The 19,379-nt window shown below is 30.9% G+C and overlaps 1 long non-coding RNA gene across 2 annotated transcripts in view; it reads left to right on the top strand.

Annotated features, from left to right (window-relative positions):
- Positions 1–334: 334 nt before the first annotated feature.
- Positions 335–19,379, top strand: part of LOC127702558 (uncharacterized) — a 116,901-nt gene continuing 97,856 nt past the window's right edge. The window contains exons 1-5 of one of the 2 annotated variants that reach the window (XR_007982488.1): positions 335–391; positions 2,675–2,758; positions 4,261–4,366; positions 5,964–6,028; positions 7,705–7,786. This is a non-coding gene — a long non-coding RNA (uncharacterized LOC127702558). Of the gene's footprint in view, positions 392–2,674; positions 2,759–4,260; positions 4,367–5,963; positions 6,029–7,704; positions 7,787–19,379 lie in introns of those variants that run through there. The other variant, XR_007982489.1, reaches the window with a different exon arrangement.

Here is a 19,379-nt window from a genome sequence, read left to right as displayed (position 1 = left end):
TTGTAAGTATTATAATTATAACCATTATCATTATCATTATATATATAATTCTCTAATTGTTATTATTAGTATTGTTATTAATATTATTATTTCAGATGCCTCTCGCATATATACCCTAAATTCGAAGCTTTCAACTCGATTATCTCGTTATTGCTATAAAAAAAAAACATTGACAATTCCCGGAATCGTAAACAAGGTATACAAGCAAGTTTCCACGAATTCTTGATAAAATATCACCTTGAATCCATGACATGTTTCTTTTTTGCAAACAAAAAGTTAAAAAAGTTTCTTAGGCAATATGTTATCCTTGATTTATCATCGTACATTTGTTATATATATATAAGGTGATGTTGTTTTGTTGATCAGTTGATTTCATCGTAAATCGTTGAAGGTAAGTCTGTATCTATGATTAATAGTTAATAGAAGTTAATGACGGCGAATCCATAGCACACGAACAGAATTTTAGAGAGCTCATACACTTGGTAATACGTGTGATGAAAGTAAAGTAAAGTATAATTGTTAAACGTTGTATACATAATATCGATAAGTAGTCATCTGTTTATTCCCTGTTCATTCCACTTCATTAGAGTATTAAGAAACTATACGTTCCTGTTTTGGCGTGTTAAAGTCGATTATTTTTTAATTTCTTTATACTGAAGCGGTTTTATTTTAAATAGATATCAATGCTGCGTGTAGGCAAAACAAAGCTTATATTGAAGAATATTTTAAAAACATCTATAGTATAATTAACCTGTCTGATTGAATAAACATCAAGGTTGTAAACGAAAGTAAAAAGTCTTTCAAAATTTCAAGATTTTATTATAAAGTAACGCTCAAACACATATATGTGTAACATGAGGTAAATATAAAATAATAAACTTAAATAATAATACAATAAACAGTTAATAATATATACAAAACATTATTCATGTCACAATAAGTTATTTAAGTTTCTATTATTCATATCACAATAAGTTATTTAGGTTTCTTATAAAAGATGCCACCTGTCTATATGATTTAACATTGCAATATGATAACATGACTGCTAACTACTGTTTGCTTGGTACGACGTCGGGCAGTTTTTTTTTTAAACAACGCCTTCAGCTATGATTTTCGTTAAAAATTATCATTTGATGTCCTGGACACGTTTAAAATTTGAAATATTTGAAAATGAGGGTGATATATACATTCCTTAAACGATAAAACTTTTTTTTCTTCGGATGTAAATTAACGGGTTTCATTTCAAGCTTTAACATGTTTAAGGAGAAAAAGAGCGAGGTTCTATTTTGCTAGATTACTTGATAACTGTCTGTCAAATGACAAGTACCAATTATATTGTGCATCTTCAGGACGAGAACAAATTAACAATTAACTTAACAGTGTGATTAGATAGTTATTTGATATCAAAAGACGGTACATACATTTTGTTATTGGCGTTAAAATTGATGAATATTTCTATTTCTGTTGTTATGGCTGTAGTTGGTTTTCTTTTATTTCTATTTTTTTTTAATTGTGTATTTTTAAAACTCATTTCGAAACAAATAAACCTACGAAAGAATTTATTTTAATTTCAATCAAGAAAACAAAGTTATAAAAACATGTGAAATGCTTTGAAAATAAGCTTAAACAATATAATTAGATCAATAAATTTCAAGCGCAGTCTTGGGAAATTTAAACACGTTTATCTTTTATCTTTGAAGTTTAAATATATCTCTACTACATAATTAATAACGCAAATCAAACGTTTTGCTATTTGTCAATTTGAATCTTGTTATATGACTTTAATTGTATGAAATAAAGGAATCGTTAAGTGCTTTAAAATTAAGTAAACCGAGAAGTTGTGCTGCAACCTCTAATATTATTTATATCATTTTATTTTGTCCGCATTTTGGCATTAGTTATCGTATTTTTAGTCAATATAACGATTTTCAATATTTAATATTATTCTATTATTAATAATTATTATTATTCATTTTCGTGGGTATCAGTTTTCTTGGATAGAGAAAAAAATCATATTTGTGGATACTTGATTTCGTGTACTTAGCTGAGCAGTGAAATTTGTGCCTTACCTATACCCATGAATTTCACGAAATACGGTATCCCATCAACATTAATAAATCGAATAGATTGTAATCTAGACCAGAACCATATGTTTATCCTTTAATCTTTGAGGTACCATGCGATCGGTAATGTATAAAGGTGTATAATTCAAGTTTGCAATATTTGCGATACACAAATTTTGAATCGTGGCTCCTGAAATAAAATTAAAAACAAATTGTTTACATCTTATTTCTCTTTTCGTCATTCATATTCAAACAGTGTTTGTTCTATCAAATATATCAAACGACTAAAGCTGCGAAATGAAAACCGCAATTTTAGACCATAATATGTAGATTATAGGATTAAAACGATATATGTATGTATAAAAACTATAAACTTTAATTGTACTCGCATCGCTTTTCTTCTTGTTTCCCAAGTTTGTAAAAACACATTCTAAATTTTCTAACAAAATACTTCCAAAGATTAAACAGGCATACATGTGTTGAAACGCTAAAGCCTATTTAGGATTTTCACAATCGGATAAACATCATTATCAGCAGCATCATTTATATTTACTTTACTTGTCATATATGGCTTTAAGCATTATATTTTACACTATTTTACACTATTGTAGGAAGTTCAGTTGTACTGAAGTGGCCATAGAAAGATAAAATGAAGTTCGTATTGATGATGCTGGTATTTCTTGTCATAGCCACAGGTATTAACTAATGAGTAACTTCATGCTAGATTCAGTTCTTGCACCAGTATCGTGTTCAATTAACAATTTTAAGGTCTAGTTTGTCAGTCTATGAACTTTGTATAAAGGACGAGCAACGTTGGTTACAGAACATTATGCAATTAACTAGAACGTCACACACAATTAGTATTATTTATAGCATGAAAATCTGGAAGGACGGACTTTCTGACGAATAGCACACTTGGAGACAGGAAAAGCAGCAGTAACAACACAGTAGTTGATAAAACAAAACAAATGATCATTATGCACAACATATGTTTCAAGTCATTTTGTTCGAAATTTCAAGAAGTTAATTCTCGCAGCCTTTTGCAATTTTAGTTCAGAATGTGTTCCTCCAAATATTCTGATATTTCTTTTGTTATTTTCAAGATTTATAAATAGTGTGACATGTAGATATGTTTAACTTTAACAAAACGCAGCAAATTTATGAATGGTTATATTCCTAACAAATAGTGCACGTAATAACACTGAACTATCAAGATAGTATTTCGTTAACAAAATATTGATACTTGATCAGGAGTCTCAGAATTCAAGGAAGGCATTTTATTGTACCCTTCATCAGCTTGTACCATCCATTTATTATGTAGTTATCTAATATTCTGTTTAAGTTTATAGCAAACATGTTTTATTTTCTCTCAAATATACCAAGTATAGTTTTTATCGATTCAATTATATGACAACCTTTTGTCTTATATTAAACACTTATTACAAATCAAGTGAACAAATTCCAAACTGATCAGTAAACTACATACTATAAAGACAGTGTGGTATTAACAAATCTAGAAATATTATATTATTCTCACAATAAAGCAAATTAAGTATAACGAAAAGACTATAATCTAAATATTTTCGTCTTTTGAAAATGTTTGAGTCCGTTTATTTGTGCTCAACTAACCAAGACTCAGACGATCCTAACTGCACATATGAAATAGACGAGGTACATCGAAATAAGTATTTTTATCCGAAATATCTCTATTATTAACATCTGTGACAATGATTCTAAAATATATGCCTTTAAGATTAGTTATGGCCTACTTATTTATACAAGTGAGATAAGGTTGTTTATCTTTCGAATACGTAAATACTAAATCAATTGATTCAATGGGGAATTTTTCTGTCCGAAGAAAACGTTGCAATCTGAGTTTTATTAGATATATTTTTGCAATGTAAACTTAATTTGCAATAGTTCAACCTTCATTGAACGTAAAAATGCCTCTTAACAGCCTACAGGTTGACAAAGATATGTCCATCTTACTGGAACCTTTTTTTATTTAGTTCCGAGATGATTAAAATTCTTTTTAGTGGTGATAGACTAAAAGCCTTGTAACAAATAACTCTAATTTGACATATGTTAACCAAATGTAACTGTTCATGTTCAAATTGAAATGCTCAATTATTTACTGGAGAGGAAAAACCTTTGTGATTTTTAGGAGAATTCTAATAGTTATAGTTTTCATTTTTAGATAATGTGATTTCTCAATGTCCTAATTGTCCTTGTAATCGGAGATATGAACCAGTTTGTTCAAGCTATGGTGTAACTTTTGAAAATGAATGTTTAATGCGATGCTAGTAAGTATATTCTACAAAACGAACAATTGATTCATTATGTTTGAATCAAATCTTATATATTTACATTAAATTAAAGTAAAATTTCATTGATACTGTCTCCCTTAAACTGTTATTTATAGGCTAAAAGAATATGCAAAGCGATATGGTGAACTGGCAAATTTAAAACCCAACTTATGAATATCAAACAATGAATTGGATGTGTAAGAGAACTATCCTAGATACTTTTTTTTAAATCCAAAGTAATAAATGTAAAGCCAAACACAGACGATGCATCAGAGCTATTAATAATGGATACATTCAATAATTCAAATAATTTCAGTAGTTTCACCACTGCATATTTCATTAATCAATATCCGTATTTACTTACAAGTATCGCAGCAATAAACTACCGGAATAGTGATACGCTCCGGGTATCACATATAAACAGCAGAGGTATCTCGAATCAGCAATTACAATATCATAACACGGGATAATTTTTACTGCACTTGAAGCGCATTTAAAGAAATAATGGCTCTTTAATGATACTCACACAATTGTTTGAAATCCAAACCAAATACAAATGTTGAGGAGCTGACATGATCGTAGTGAACAAAAAGTATAACCAATGAACAAATTATAGATACCACACTTTTAAAACAGTTTTAGATGCTGGATCCCATTTATTGCAACATTAACCAATTATGTCAATATAACTATAAACAGCTGTCATACAAGTGTGAGGTTTAGCTAGATATAAAAAGCTCATTATAGATAATATGATTAACACTTTGTACGGCAGACAACAAAAGACTCGTCAGCGACGCCAGAAAAAAAAAGTTAGAAAAGACAAATAAAGTACGAAGTTGATATTTTGCATGCTATTTTAGCCCGAGGAACTAAATATGACATTTTATTTCCCGAGATTAGCAAATAGAAATCCTGTAAACAGAAAAACACATTTTTAAATATATGTAGAAAAATCATTTCTTAAAAACCTGTCCAACAAATTTTTAATAAAGATTGTTCCGGTTTACAAATAAATATTGGAAGGTGATTATCGAAGCAGATTATGTTTTAAAACAGATATTTTTCCGCACACTTTGAATAAGCGCCTAAAAGGCAAGTGTTAACATGGCTTTGTATATACAGTGTGCATTGAAATGTCTCATTTCTGAATGTTTTTGGAATCATAAATTCATTTAAATATGTTTCACATCATAAACGAATTCGATGACACGTATAAATACTTGTAAAAGTTAAGTTAAATTAATAAAACGGAAAATTTAGTTGCAATATCAAGAACTTTTTAAGAAAATCATACTATAAAATGGCTTTTCCGATATTTACATGCATCCTCTACATTTGTACTACTATCTGAAGGACACCGAATTTCCTTTACTTCGGAAAATACTGTTAACATTTTTGCTATATACATATATATATATATATGTATATATATATATATATATGCAGTTTTACTTGCTCTTTTTGCTCGTAAATTTAAGGAAAAGCCGTAAGATTGATCAGCTAAGTACCTGTTACTTTTAAGAATTGAATGATCTTCCTGAAAATAGTCCATGACAGACGTTAAAGGGACATTTTATACTTTTTATTACAGTCGTCAAGATTATGGTTGCCGTGGTTCATGTCCATGTATAACACCTTAACATGTATCAGACAAAGGTAGATATGAATTTTACAGAGTTAATATTTTTAGAATTGTGGTAAAGGATACATGTATGGACAAATCATCGATTTCAGATATCGAAAAGTCTCAAACAGAAATCAAAATTAAAAATTAAGGTGCACGCCTAAAACAAATATTTGGTCAATATCAACTCACATCGGAAGGTAAGATCAATCTAATGTATATATTAGTCAGAATCGGTTAGATGTTGCCACTTTTTGGAACCCTTGAGTTTCACAATTGGAATGATTCAATATTTATAGTATCCTCCAGATAATACAATTTACTGAATATGTCGGGTATCAGGTTTTTTTATATTCTGATTTTCTCTAATGTCCATCAACTTTTTGTAAGAAACGAAATCCAAACTGTGAAACCTGTAGAAAATGTCTCATTCGATGAAGTTTCTCTTTAATATAATTTATTTAAAAAAAAAAACGACTAAAAATATAATTCGCGTCAAAATGTCGTATACAAAGACGTCCATGTTTTGGTTTGTTTTGATTTTTTTTCTTCTGTTTTTGCTGCTCATATTCAATGCTGGAATACTGTGAAATTATCATTAATGTCAAATGCTTAATAATGGTACGTTAATAATGTAAACATGGTTAATGCTAGTAAAATTTGTTTTTTTTAAAAGAGAGGCGAAAGATACCAAAAGCGACATTCAAACTCATAAGTCGAAAATAAACTGATAACGCCATGGCTAAAAAGAAAAACAAAACAATTAACAACATAAAAACAACAGTACACAAAACACAACGTAGAAAAAAAACCAAAAACTGAGCAACACGAACCTCACCAAAAACTAGGGGTTCTCAGGTGCTCCGGAAGGGTAAGTAAACTAGATTCAACAGACTGTTTTCTCATTTATCACTTCAATTCAAATCATTTTGACAGAATGAGCTATTATTTGTTATTAAAACTGAGAATGGAAGTGGGGAATGTGTCAAAGAGACAACAACCCGACCAAAGAACAAAAAACTGCCCAAGGCAACTAATGGGTCTTCAACATAGCGAGAAAATCCCGCACCCGGAGGCGGGCTTCAGCTGGCCCCTTCAACAAAAATTGTACTATTTCAGTGAAAATGGACGTCACACTAAACTCCAAAACACATTAATGAACTAAAATTAAAAAAAAGCATACAAGACTAACAAAGGCCAGGGGCTCCTGACTTGGGACAGGCACACAAATGCGGCGGGGTTAAACAGAACCATACAAGGAACATAATCATGGGTTTTATCATAAATCTTCCTTACAAAGAAACAAGTATAGCAGAAAATCAACACAAATTCTTGTGTTTACCGAAAGGAATATAACATTCCAAATACATAAGTATTTAATGACATTAATATTTAAGATTTGTTTCGAACGAAAACTAGATGTATTATGAGGAGTACACGAACAAAGGGTTTGAAATTTTGAAACAAGGGGTTCCTCTGAGGTGATGACTCTTTATGACGATTATGCCTGGCGCTATGCATGTTTAAGAACTTTTTTCCAGATTTAAGCAAACTTAAATTCAATGAGAACTTCTTTGTTTAAAGTTGATACTGTTATATTTATTATTTATTCGATTTAATTGGACCTTAAGCAACAATTATAGAGCCCTATAATCTAGAAGAACAATGTTTTTTTCTTGATATTACTTATTTAATATTTCTTTTTCAGCACCAAATGAGACTGTCAGCACCAAGTGAGACTGATAATTAAAATAAAATTTATTAGAATTAAAAAAAAACAAAAAAAACAACACATTTTACATTATAATTTTGTCTGGGCTATTGTTTTGAGAATTTTATAAGATATGATTTTCGACAAAATTTAAACCGTCTGTCATAGTTAACGCGTATTTGTGTAATCATATACAGATATATAAAAAGCTTTTTGCGACAACTGTGCGACACGTATTTGCCATCGGATAACCATTGAATATACAGGTTTACATCATCAAGTATATTAACTTCATCTGAAATTTAGCCCAACGATTTTAGATGCATGCAAATTTTCGGCAGCAAATTTTTGGACTCGCTCTCTGTGACTTGAACTATTCATCTTATAAGATCTTGTAACATCGTGACATTTGCTGTCTACAAAACACTAAACCACTAGGCCAACTATGCTACATATAGTTTTTGTTAGTCCGATGATGTTTCGTCGGTTTTATCCAGGGTTATATCATAATACATGATGTATGGTTGCATGTCCTCCTAGATGGCATACCTTGCAGATCAGAATTTTGTATCAGCCATTATGGGTTTATAATACTCATCATTTAGTCACATAACTATATTTTTATCTTATATATAAAACAAGAATATGTGGTATGATTGGCAATGAGACTTATATTTGACAACTGAGGGATTCACATGGTTAAAATTACAAATGAAATATTCTTTCTTTAATATTAAGTCTTAAAATATGCTTTAAAATTTCATTTAGGCATATTTTTGATAGCAGGTTTTTGACTCTCTATCACCAGAATTTGAACACATGCTTGGTTAAACCACTCGGCCAATTAGGCTTTTTACAAACATAACGTTCCCAATTGTAAATTTCCAGATATAACATTTATTGACTAAATTTCAGACAAAATATTTGAAAGAGCAAATTCAATTTTGTAAATCACCACACTGACAACTTAAGATTTAGCAAAACGAGCCTTATCAAAAATCAAAAGCGATAACAGTCATTTTGTTGCTAGTGTCAGTCATAGTGATTTTCAAACTATTTGATACGTCGACGTCGGAAAAAAGCTTTCCTGCAATAAAAGTTTTGTAGATTTGTCATTTGTCTAACCATAAGATATTACCATATTCATAAACAATCGGTACATTTAAAGTTTCCACGACCGAAAGTGAAATGACGATACGAAATGACGATACGAAATGACAATACGAAATGTTCATGACATAGAAAACATACGACAATTTCAAGATAAACCTGATAAACGTATACCAAGAAAAGCTCTTCCTATGATTCAAATTTATAAAGTGTTGATTCGAATTTTGAAAAAAATTTAACACACACATACATGTAGGAAAATAAAACCTTACAAAAATATCTTGAACCCCACTAAACGAAACCTAGAATGGAACAAAGGTGTTGCGAAAGGGCAACATATGATTGATCAACTAGAAGCACCCGACGTGTTGCTCATGAACAGTAAAAGTACAGTGATACATTTTGTGAATCGCTTAACGTAATGACATAAACCAAAAACTGGTTGACGAGTATCGGGCAACCACAAAAACATCTGTTATCGAATGATAATAGAACAAATTTTCAGCGGAAAGTTTTTAAACAAACAGTTACTTACATATGTACAGCTTTTCGGAGATTCAAATGGAAAACTCTTTAGATGTAAAACTGACAACCCGAGGAAAAAAGGAAGAAAATATAATCAAATATACAAAACACTTCATAGGAAACTAAACACTGAGCAACACGAACCCAACTGAAAACAGAGATGCACTCAGGTGCTCCCAAAGAGAAAGCAGTTCTAATTTTAAATTTGGTTTCTGTTGTAATGCTCATGCAAGTATAAATCCGATCACAAGTCTTTCTCCACGATTTCACAATCAAGGAAAAGAGGATGGATTTGTGATAACGACAATTATTTACGGAAAATATGTGTGTTCATCTGTGACTCAGACATTGCATAACGGTCAACAAACTCGTTATGGCGTCTGTGAAAATTTCAAAGGGATGACTTCAACTTTACCACTCGGAACCCGTCGTGCAATAACTTTCTTGAAAGCGAAACCCTTCTATCAAGGAAATCATGATTCGGAAAACAAGCTATCAAGTATTTTATCAACTTAGAGATATATACTTCGTATGCAGATGCTGCAGGAATGGTCTTGCAAAGTAATGAACAGTTTACAACATGTACAAGTAACAATCATACATTTAGCCGTAAAGCTTTTTTTCTGAACCCTCATTTTCTAGAATTTGTCTTGATAAAAACCCATGCTTGGTTGAAGAACAGTATTCCTGAATTCAAGATTATGCACCGACCACTAATTTGTTAGGAGTATGTGCAATTTTAAATGTCAGTTAACAAAAATTTTGGAGGGGGACATACTGTGTGTTTGTTTATTCCACAATGGCTAGAGGTATAGGGATTGGATGAGAACTCACAAAACGTGTTTAACCCCGCCCGCATTTTTGCCCCTGTCCCAAGTCAGGAACCTCTAGCCTTTGTTAGTCTTGTGTGGTTTTGGTAAAATTTTGGTTCATTTGTAAATTTCGGAGTTTATTGTGGCGTCCATTCGCTGAACCAGTATACATTATTGTTATGTCAAGGTGAAGCCCGCCTCTGGGTGCGGAATTTTCACGCTGCGTTGAAGACCAATTGGTGGCCGTTAGCTTTTTTCTGCTCTTCTGTAGGGTTATTGTCTCTCTGACACATTCCTCCTATTCATTCTCTATTCTTTATCGAAACAATATGTCGTTATCTCACTGCCGTATTTTTTTTGTCCTTATTTCTAAATTGATATTAATTATCTTTTTACCTTTTTTTCTTAATTAGTGAGGACTGCTAACACCAATTATGTATCGCCCACAAACAAAAATACAATTAATCAGGAAAGCGGCATTCACATGATCTGTTCAGGCATATAGTAAAATTTTGAAAGCGATTATCAAATTTCGGTAAAATGGACTAAACATTTACTTTTTTGCACATAACATCTATGGATGGTGTGGTGTGTAATAAAGAATGTCAATTAGTTGAAAAAATGTATAACCTTGTGAAAAATAATGTTTTTTTGTTTGTTAATTTGTTTCTTATTTTGATTTGTAATTTATCTATTAATTTTCAATTCAATTTTTTGCTACTAATTGATTCATAATATTTTTACAAAGACCAAACTGTACCGGTTTCTCTCTTACAAAAAGCATTATACAAATAGAAAAGTCTTTTAGTTATTCGAACATACCTTTAGAAATATTATACAATTATAGCCTTTGTATGAGGTCGATGCAAGGATATACTTCTTTCGGTCGATAAATCCTGTATCGACCTCATACAAAGGCTACAATTGTTCTATTTTTAATCCACAGATATTGTCAGTGCATAAGATTCTGCATTTTTGATGATTTTATCTTGAAGGTAGTATAGTTATTGTCTATTTGACTTGTACACCAAATCTGTTCTTTTCTGAATAAATTATATCATTTTTTTGGTACACATTTACATTATTTTAATGTATTTGAAGATTCTTATAAGATGTAATAATTAATTTGGCCATGTTGAAGGAAATATATGATGATTATTCAATTTATTTATTCCAACATTAATAATATCATGAAATTTAATAGGTATTTCATCAATAGTATTTGTATTGCCAACAACAATTAAAAAAGAAATGAAACATTTAATTAATGTTCAAGGTAGACTAAACAATTTAACATTGAATAAATTTCTGAAACACTTAGTTTTTCATTTAATTCTTTTGAAAAAAAGTTGTAATAAATAGTAATATTTGAACAGTTATTGAATACTGGAACTGGCATGGCTTTCTTGTTTATACTAGCAGCATCAATTGATTTTGACTGGTTTGGTATACATCTTGGAATTTCAAGGGATTTCAATAAATCATCCATACCATCATCATGATCATCATCTGCAAATTCAGGAATGATATCATTAATTAGGTTTTGAGTTTGGGAGTCTGAAAATGGCTGTAAATTAAAAGAGCCAAATGAGGCAGTTGATATTGCTTCAGTTTCCACAGTCACACTTGTTTGTGAAAGACACACAATAGTCAATATTTGACGACAAAGTGGTTGGTCTTGTAACTTTAGATGTTTTGCATAGTGTTTTTTCACTCAATGTCTCTGACATTACTCTTTTTGTTTTATTTCACATGTTTTACCACTGCATGTCTTTTAGGAAGCCTTTATGCCAAGTGACTGGGAATTTATGCCTCATCCAAAATATTGACGTTTGTGTCCCTACAAGAATGGTTGGTATGCTCTCTTGCTCTTGACGGATTGGCTGCCTTACTTATCTCATTCATGTAGTTGCCCAGCTTGTTATGTCCAAGCGGAATGTTATCATAATAGATCCCCTCTTTAGCTGCTGATTTTGGCTATTGAAAATTTTTATCACACTTTGGATTGAGACGGCGGATATATTAACAAATGAACGTACTGGGCATCGGTCACTACTAGGAAAGACAAAATACATTTAAATACAAAATATTGAGAATATTGCAAAACAAATATGGGATATGCAAATATTTTATTGACATTTATATAACAATGAGACCGAAAACCAAGTGTAAAATGATATGATTGAGAGTAAAGACATGTTTTTTTTTTATCATAAGTTACTATTGTTGTCTTTTTTTATCTTTTCATTTTTGACTTTTGTCAGTTTTCTTCGAATTGCGAGTTTTAATGTGCCTTTGGTATCTTCGGCTTCTCATTTGCAAATATCAAAATAATTGTCTTTTTTGTTTTTGTATTCAATATACAGTTTGTTCATGATGTGTATAATTATGGTTGAAATGTCGATTTGTGCCACTGCACTTACAAGATTTTCTTATTTAATCAGAAGTAGAATCCAAGCTTCCGGTCTTGCCCTAAGACACGAATGTTGGTACGTTCGTCCAAAGATATGTTGTTTCGCCCCTGGATCCGTTCGCAGTCCTCGTTTTGAATAATATTGTTGAATAATTACCTGATATACCCTTCTTAAAAAACTTCGGAAGCTCATCAGGTAACGCCGGCTTCATATTAATTTTGACATTAGAATTTAATTACCTTTGATTTCATACATCCTATCATCAGAAGACTTTTCACTATTTGTCTGATGATGTTTGGTTAGTTCATCATGGGATTTATAAACATAAAGTGTACCCTCTGGATTTGGCTGTACTGCAAAGTCCTTTCTTGTCAAGGTTGCCAGGTTCTCCCTTCCTCTACGTCCAAAATGTATTATTATGTCCACAAACACCAGAAAGTAATAGATATTGTATGTATATGCATATTAATAAAATACATGTTGTGATATAATGAAATTGTAATTCTCATATTGTTATAGAAAACATGTTGCAAGAAAATAACCCTTTACCAGTCCATTAGATCATAATATTAACAGTTTAATAAAATTCACCTGTTCATACTTTTCTAGCACATATTGTACAAATTTTAAATGAAAATGTAAGATATCTTTATTTCATTATTTGTTATATATACCTTGTACTGGAGCATTTTTGGACTTTCCAAGTATGTACAGAAAAGTATGTACATGTTTTCCATATTAACATCAGCAATGAATGGATAGTGATATCGATGCATAGCAGCAAGACCAAGTCTTTTCAGCTCCTTTGTTATACATTGAAATGCTTTTTCGGATTTCCTGCAATTATCCCCTTTGAGTACGTCAATGTCCTTTGTTTTGGACAAGTGACGTTGCAAACCTTGACGATACGATTGTTGTTTTTTGTACATCTACACATTTTTGTTTCTCATTTCCTTAAAAAAATTTAACCAAAACGTCGTCCAATTGTTCATCTTCATAAGATTGAAATTCGAGCGGTAGGCTCTTCTCCGTCAAGTATTCACGAAAACTATTAAGAGCTGTGTTGGTTTGCCTCTTAGAATTTTTTGCATCCACATTTTTTAATAGATTTTCTCTCTCTTCGTCCTCGAGGGATGCAAATCTTCCTTTTGTGGCTATTGAGCTAACGTCTGCTTGTTGTGAATTTACCTAAAGTAATGCAGAAAATCATTTGATTGGTTGTTGAGATTGTGCCATTAAGGAAATTGGTTTTTAGATTTCTATTTTTAGAATTTCTAAGATAACCGTGCAATATCACTTTTGCTATCCACCGTTTTCTATCTACCTTCGAAAACATAGTTTAACATGTGACTATCCCTGAACGAATTAAATTAGTAGAAATATACAAATTAATTATACATAAATAGAGATAATTGAGTAGTCTAATAAACTTGAATATTTAAGGAATATTTAAAACAAAATAACTTTTAAATTTTGCTGAAAGAAAGTTTTAATTTTATGTATCGAAGAGTGAAACAAATGATTATTGATATCCCCACTGGAAGGCATCTGACAGACTATCTACGCATAGAATCATTATTATCGATGGCGGAAGACAAACAAGTTCAATGTAACTGATACGCTAAAATTAACAACATACGTATTACGGTCATCCACACTATTTCGGCCTCTTTTTTGTTATATGCTTAAAAAACAAAAATTCATTTTTTGATGAAGTCAGTTTTACATTAATTGCATTTGAAAAACCGATAGTTTTTTTTTACAAGATATGTGTATCTACGTAAAATCCGATTCATTTTTTTTTTATTTCTTTGAAGATCCTATCCAAACAAACTGAGAGTTCATCAAATCTAGCAGTAAGAGGTAAACAGTCAATGGACAATTTCAGTTTAGTGACGTTCATGTATTTGAATTTATTAGTTCTTGCTGCTGATCACATTGTTTGTTTATCTATCATACTTTTCAAGCTAATCGACAGGAACAAAAGACCGTCAAATAAGGGCAACGCACTGTTATTAGGAGTCAATGAATGCTTAACAGTCGTTATTATTTTTTTTTTTGTATATCTTGTATGGATGATATTTGTGATAGTTTAAGGGTTTCAGTCTATCTGTTTTAGTTTTCAATTAATTAAAGGAACGTTGATAATGGTCAAAATAGTCATTTGGGAATAACTCATCATGTATAAAATCAATTTTAAAATGGTTTCTGGCTTAAGAGCATTTTCTAAAATCTTGTATAACATGAATCGCAATTCAAGGAGAATCACTCCCATTGCGAGTCATATGATGGATTCAGTCATATCGACATTTTGTAGCTCTTGTACTCATAACCAATATATTAAAATGTGGAGGACAATTGGCAAACAATTGTAAAATGAGTTTTAAAAAAATCGTCATTTGAGGGCAATGATTTCTAGAAGGAGTCAAATACTGGTTTTAGAAATATCGGCATTGAAGTTGATCTTTGACATATTATATTGGTGATCATTTTCTATGTTTACAGTTTTTGGCTTTTTATCTCGGTAAAAATATTATTACAAATACAAGGCTTATGAATAGGTACGCCAGACGTGCGTTTCGTTCACAAAAGACTCATCAGTAGCACTTGAGTTAGTTGGAAGGCTAATCAAATACTAAGTGGAAAACCAAAAACCAAATTTTCGGCAAATCGAACTTTAAAGATATTTGGCTGTAAATTAAATGTTCATCATCTTCTTATCATTAATTGGATCCACTCTGTCTATTTTTATTTAATTGTGTAAGAAATTTTTGTCGAAACCTGTTCAAGTTAGTTGTACCTTTTACTGCTAGATTATATGAACTCTCAGTTTGTTTGTTGAACTAACTTATCAAAGATACCAGGCGTATAATGAGGTAAGCCAAAAATGCTTTTCGTGTACATATGTCTCATCAATTGTGCTGAAACCAGAATAGTTGCATAGCCAAATCAAATAAGAAGTTGGAGAGCATTTATAGCCAAAAATTCCGAAAGGTTGTGCTAAATACGGCTATACCTGGTGGTAGAAAAACTAAAGTGTTTAGATTATTTTTCTATTTTATAAATAGTAAATTAACAGAAATTCAATATATCAATGACATTTAATGCGAATCAACACAGTTTCAAAACCAAATCAAATACGAAGTTGACAAAAATTATTAACCAAAACTTCCGACAGGTTGTACAAAATACAGCATAGACAACGTTTGTATACCTTGGGGAAGAAACACCTTACTGTTGTGAGTATTTAAACAGTGTATCAACAGTAAATTAACAGAAAATGAAGATATCAATGCTATTTCATGTCAGCACAAAAGAGCTGACTACTGGGCTGGTGATACCCTCGGGGGCTAAACATCCACCACCAGCAGTGGCATCTTCCCAGTGGTTGAAATAATTCATCAAAGATAACAGGCTTATAATTTAATACGCCGAATGCACGTTTTGTCTACATAAGAATCATCCATGGCGCTGGAATCCAAAAAGTTACCAGGCAAATTAAGTAATAGTTTAATTGAATTTTGACTGTGTAACATCATTTAAATGTTTTAAAGGGAAAAAAGCAGTTGATGGACAGAAGTATTTAGTAAAGTTTTTTTTATGTTTCTTCTTGAGAGTTTGCAATGATGAGGCTGCCGAAAACAGGTTAGTTGTGTTTTCACATGCAATGACTATCACTTTTCAATGCATCTTTATTGAAAATATCACAAAGACTAACATTTTGTAATATGAATCAAAATAAATCGGTTTAAACAAAGTGTCAATTTCAAGTTGTAGGATTAAGGAATCGAACAGGGCTGGTACACTTGCTGGAGACAAATCTTGATATGGCGGGGAAATCTTCGAACCATTCCTCCCAATAACTGCTAGATTTTTATTTAAATAATGTGGATTTTGTTCGATAGAAAAAATACAAATCGTACTTTAATTCCTGTTATGGGGTTGCTTGAGTCAAGAGAATACTAGTATAAATAAGTGTTCTAGATGAAAAAGAGGTAGGACTTACTTACCCGAAGATATATTACAACGGATAATACATGGAAATTTATCCACCGTACGTAAAATTCATATATGCTTTAATAAATTGTCAAATTACATTTTATAACACGAGCAATGCTGTTGATGAAGTATGTATCCTTGTTCAAACTGAAATCGTCACAAAGGATTGTTTGCTCATAATTATAAAACAAAACATATTGATACACTCAGAGACATAAAATGTCTCTGCTATAATCTTTAATCTATTAAATAAATTTTTCCGTCCATGTTCATACTAAACAGTCTTTAAACGTCGACCAATTTCAATGGCATGTGTGTCTCAATTTAAAAAACGTAACCCCAGTCCTCAGAATGTGTTAGTTAATTCAGAGCTTTTTGATTGCTTATAATATGAAATTCTGTTCATTCCTTGTCAAATTATGTAAAAAAAATTGAAAGGATGCATCTTTTTATGAAATAGAATATTTCGCAATAAAACACTGTACAATCCAGTTTTTCTTATTTAATAACACAGACATTAGTTCAATATATGAAAAACATGTTTTACCATTGTCATTTTGGGGCCTTTTATAGCTGACTATGCGGGATGGGCTTTGCTCGTTGTTGAAGACCGTACAGTGATCTTTAGTTGTTAATTTCTGTGTCTTTTAGTCTCTTGTGGAGAGTTGTCGCATTGGCAATCATACCACATCTTCTTATTCTTATATTATTCGACTATTTATGATAAATCTTATATTCACAACTTAACTACATTACAGTTTAGGAAGATCAGCTGAGATTTCAAATCCCAAATAATTACATATGATGTTTTTGAAGAACTCTTTCGTCAATACAAAAAAAAAGCTATAATATTTTGATTTGTAATTGATGACAAGGTTAAGGATCACATTTGTATTTTACTTTTTCTATAAATTATTTGATATGTTATCAACAATAATGATAAGCTGAATTATCAAAAGGCTTGGTTTGTTATGCATTTTCATCTATGTAATCCGTTGTTGGTCAAGAGGAGGCACGGATATAAGTTTAGATTTTGGAATCCTATGGAAAAAAAACACAAAAAAACTAAAATATAAATTATTAAATAAATTATATGAATTATATGTAATCATGATATTGCTTGGTTGACAATATATTTTGGAGTGGGGGTAAAATCCACGATTAACATTACACTATGTGAGAAAAACCAACATTTATTTGTATAAGATGTCTTTAAATAAACAAAATATTCAGAAGTCTACCCTGACAATCTCTTTATCGCCGATTTAATTTCATTCTCAAGACTTTTACGTGCTACAACGTTTCGAGAAGTTATCTTTTTTTCCATTTTGGACTGATTTAACGAATCTATTTATTGGCGAAACACAAAGACTTGGGAAGCGCATACTTACTATATGAATCATGTTTATATACTACCAAAATTTACCCAAAAGAACTTACTTTAACTAAATCTAACATAAACAGCAGTAGTTGTCCTTTTCTAGATTTAGACATTTCAATTACTAAAGGGAAACTCCATACTAAAATTTACGGCAAAAGAGACGATTTTTCATTCCCTATTGTTAATTTTCCTTTTTTAGACGGCGATGTTCCTTTGGCTCCACCATACGGTGTTTATATATCCCAACTGGTTCGTTATGCCCTTGTGTGTAGTGATGTCATAGATTTTAACGAACGTAATCAATGCATCACTGATAAATTATTAAGTCAGGGATTTCGTTACTATAAATTACTTAAAACTTTTACTAAATTCTTTCATTGATACAAAGATTTGGCTGTACCTTATCAAAAACGGTATTTCACATCCTACCGTAATATTGACTAAAAGCGCGGAAATCACTATGTGATCCGTGTAAACTTATCGAACCTTTAAACAAACTTATTAGTAAAGGTAATCTTACCAATGTTGTAATTAGATCTTTGAATATAGTTTACATTGGCAATAATATCGATTTTGTCATCAGCAAATTAAAACATCATTAAATTTGTTTTCTTTCCAAACGGGATGTATAAAGACACACCCACGTTCATTTTTATCTATTAAGAGGTTAACTCCTAACTATTCTACTGTCTGTCGATACATTTTTTTTTGGCATTGCACAAGTCATGTTTTCTTTGACTGTCCATGACGTGAAAATACTAAACCCCTGGGATGTGTTTTAGTTGATTTTAGTCTCTGATGCATGCTTTTTTATTATTAATTGTTTTTGGCTTTTAACTAGCTGTCTGTAACTGCGAGTACTCTCAAATCGTACTTTCTTGTTAATTTGACCTGTTGATACTATTTGTAATGCTTTTTTGTTATTTGATAGATACTTAGTCATCTATATATCTCGTCTATATACCATCTTTTAAGTGTTTGGTATTACTATAATTTTTCACTTCTTCGAACGATGAACATCAAAATTATTTATTTTGTCAAAATATTTCCTTCCTCCTTTTAAACTGTGTACCTAACAACAAAATTATTTTCATTTACCTGTGTATAATATTGTTGTAAATAACGGATTTTTGTTTAAGGTTATTGTTGTTTTTCTGAAATTGTTTAACATTTCACAGCGGTATAATGCTGTTAATTTAATTATTCATCCCTTAATTTATTGATTTTATATTAACATTGTATCAAAGATCAAATCTATTCGTTCAGTGTATGTTCACCTGTGTTAATATATCTTTTGATTGAGTTAAGCTATTTCAATTGATATTTTATAGTGTGTTTTTCTATGTTGTGGTGTTACACTATTGTTTCAGATAAGGGTGAAAGTTTGGAACCATTAAAACGTTTAAACTCGCTGCAATTGTTTTCACCAGT

This window comes from Mytilus californianus, unplaced genomic scaffold (genome assembly GCF_021869535.1).
Source record: "Mytilus californianus isolate M0D057914Y unplaced genomic scaffold, xbMytCali1.0.p SCAF_5, whole genome shotgun sequence".
NCBI classification, from domain to species: domain Eukaryota; kingdom Metazoa; phylum Mollusca; class Bivalvia; order Mytilida; family Mytilidae; genus Mytilus; species Mytilus californianus.
This window is presented reverse-complemented; position numbering and strand designations above follow the sequence as displayed.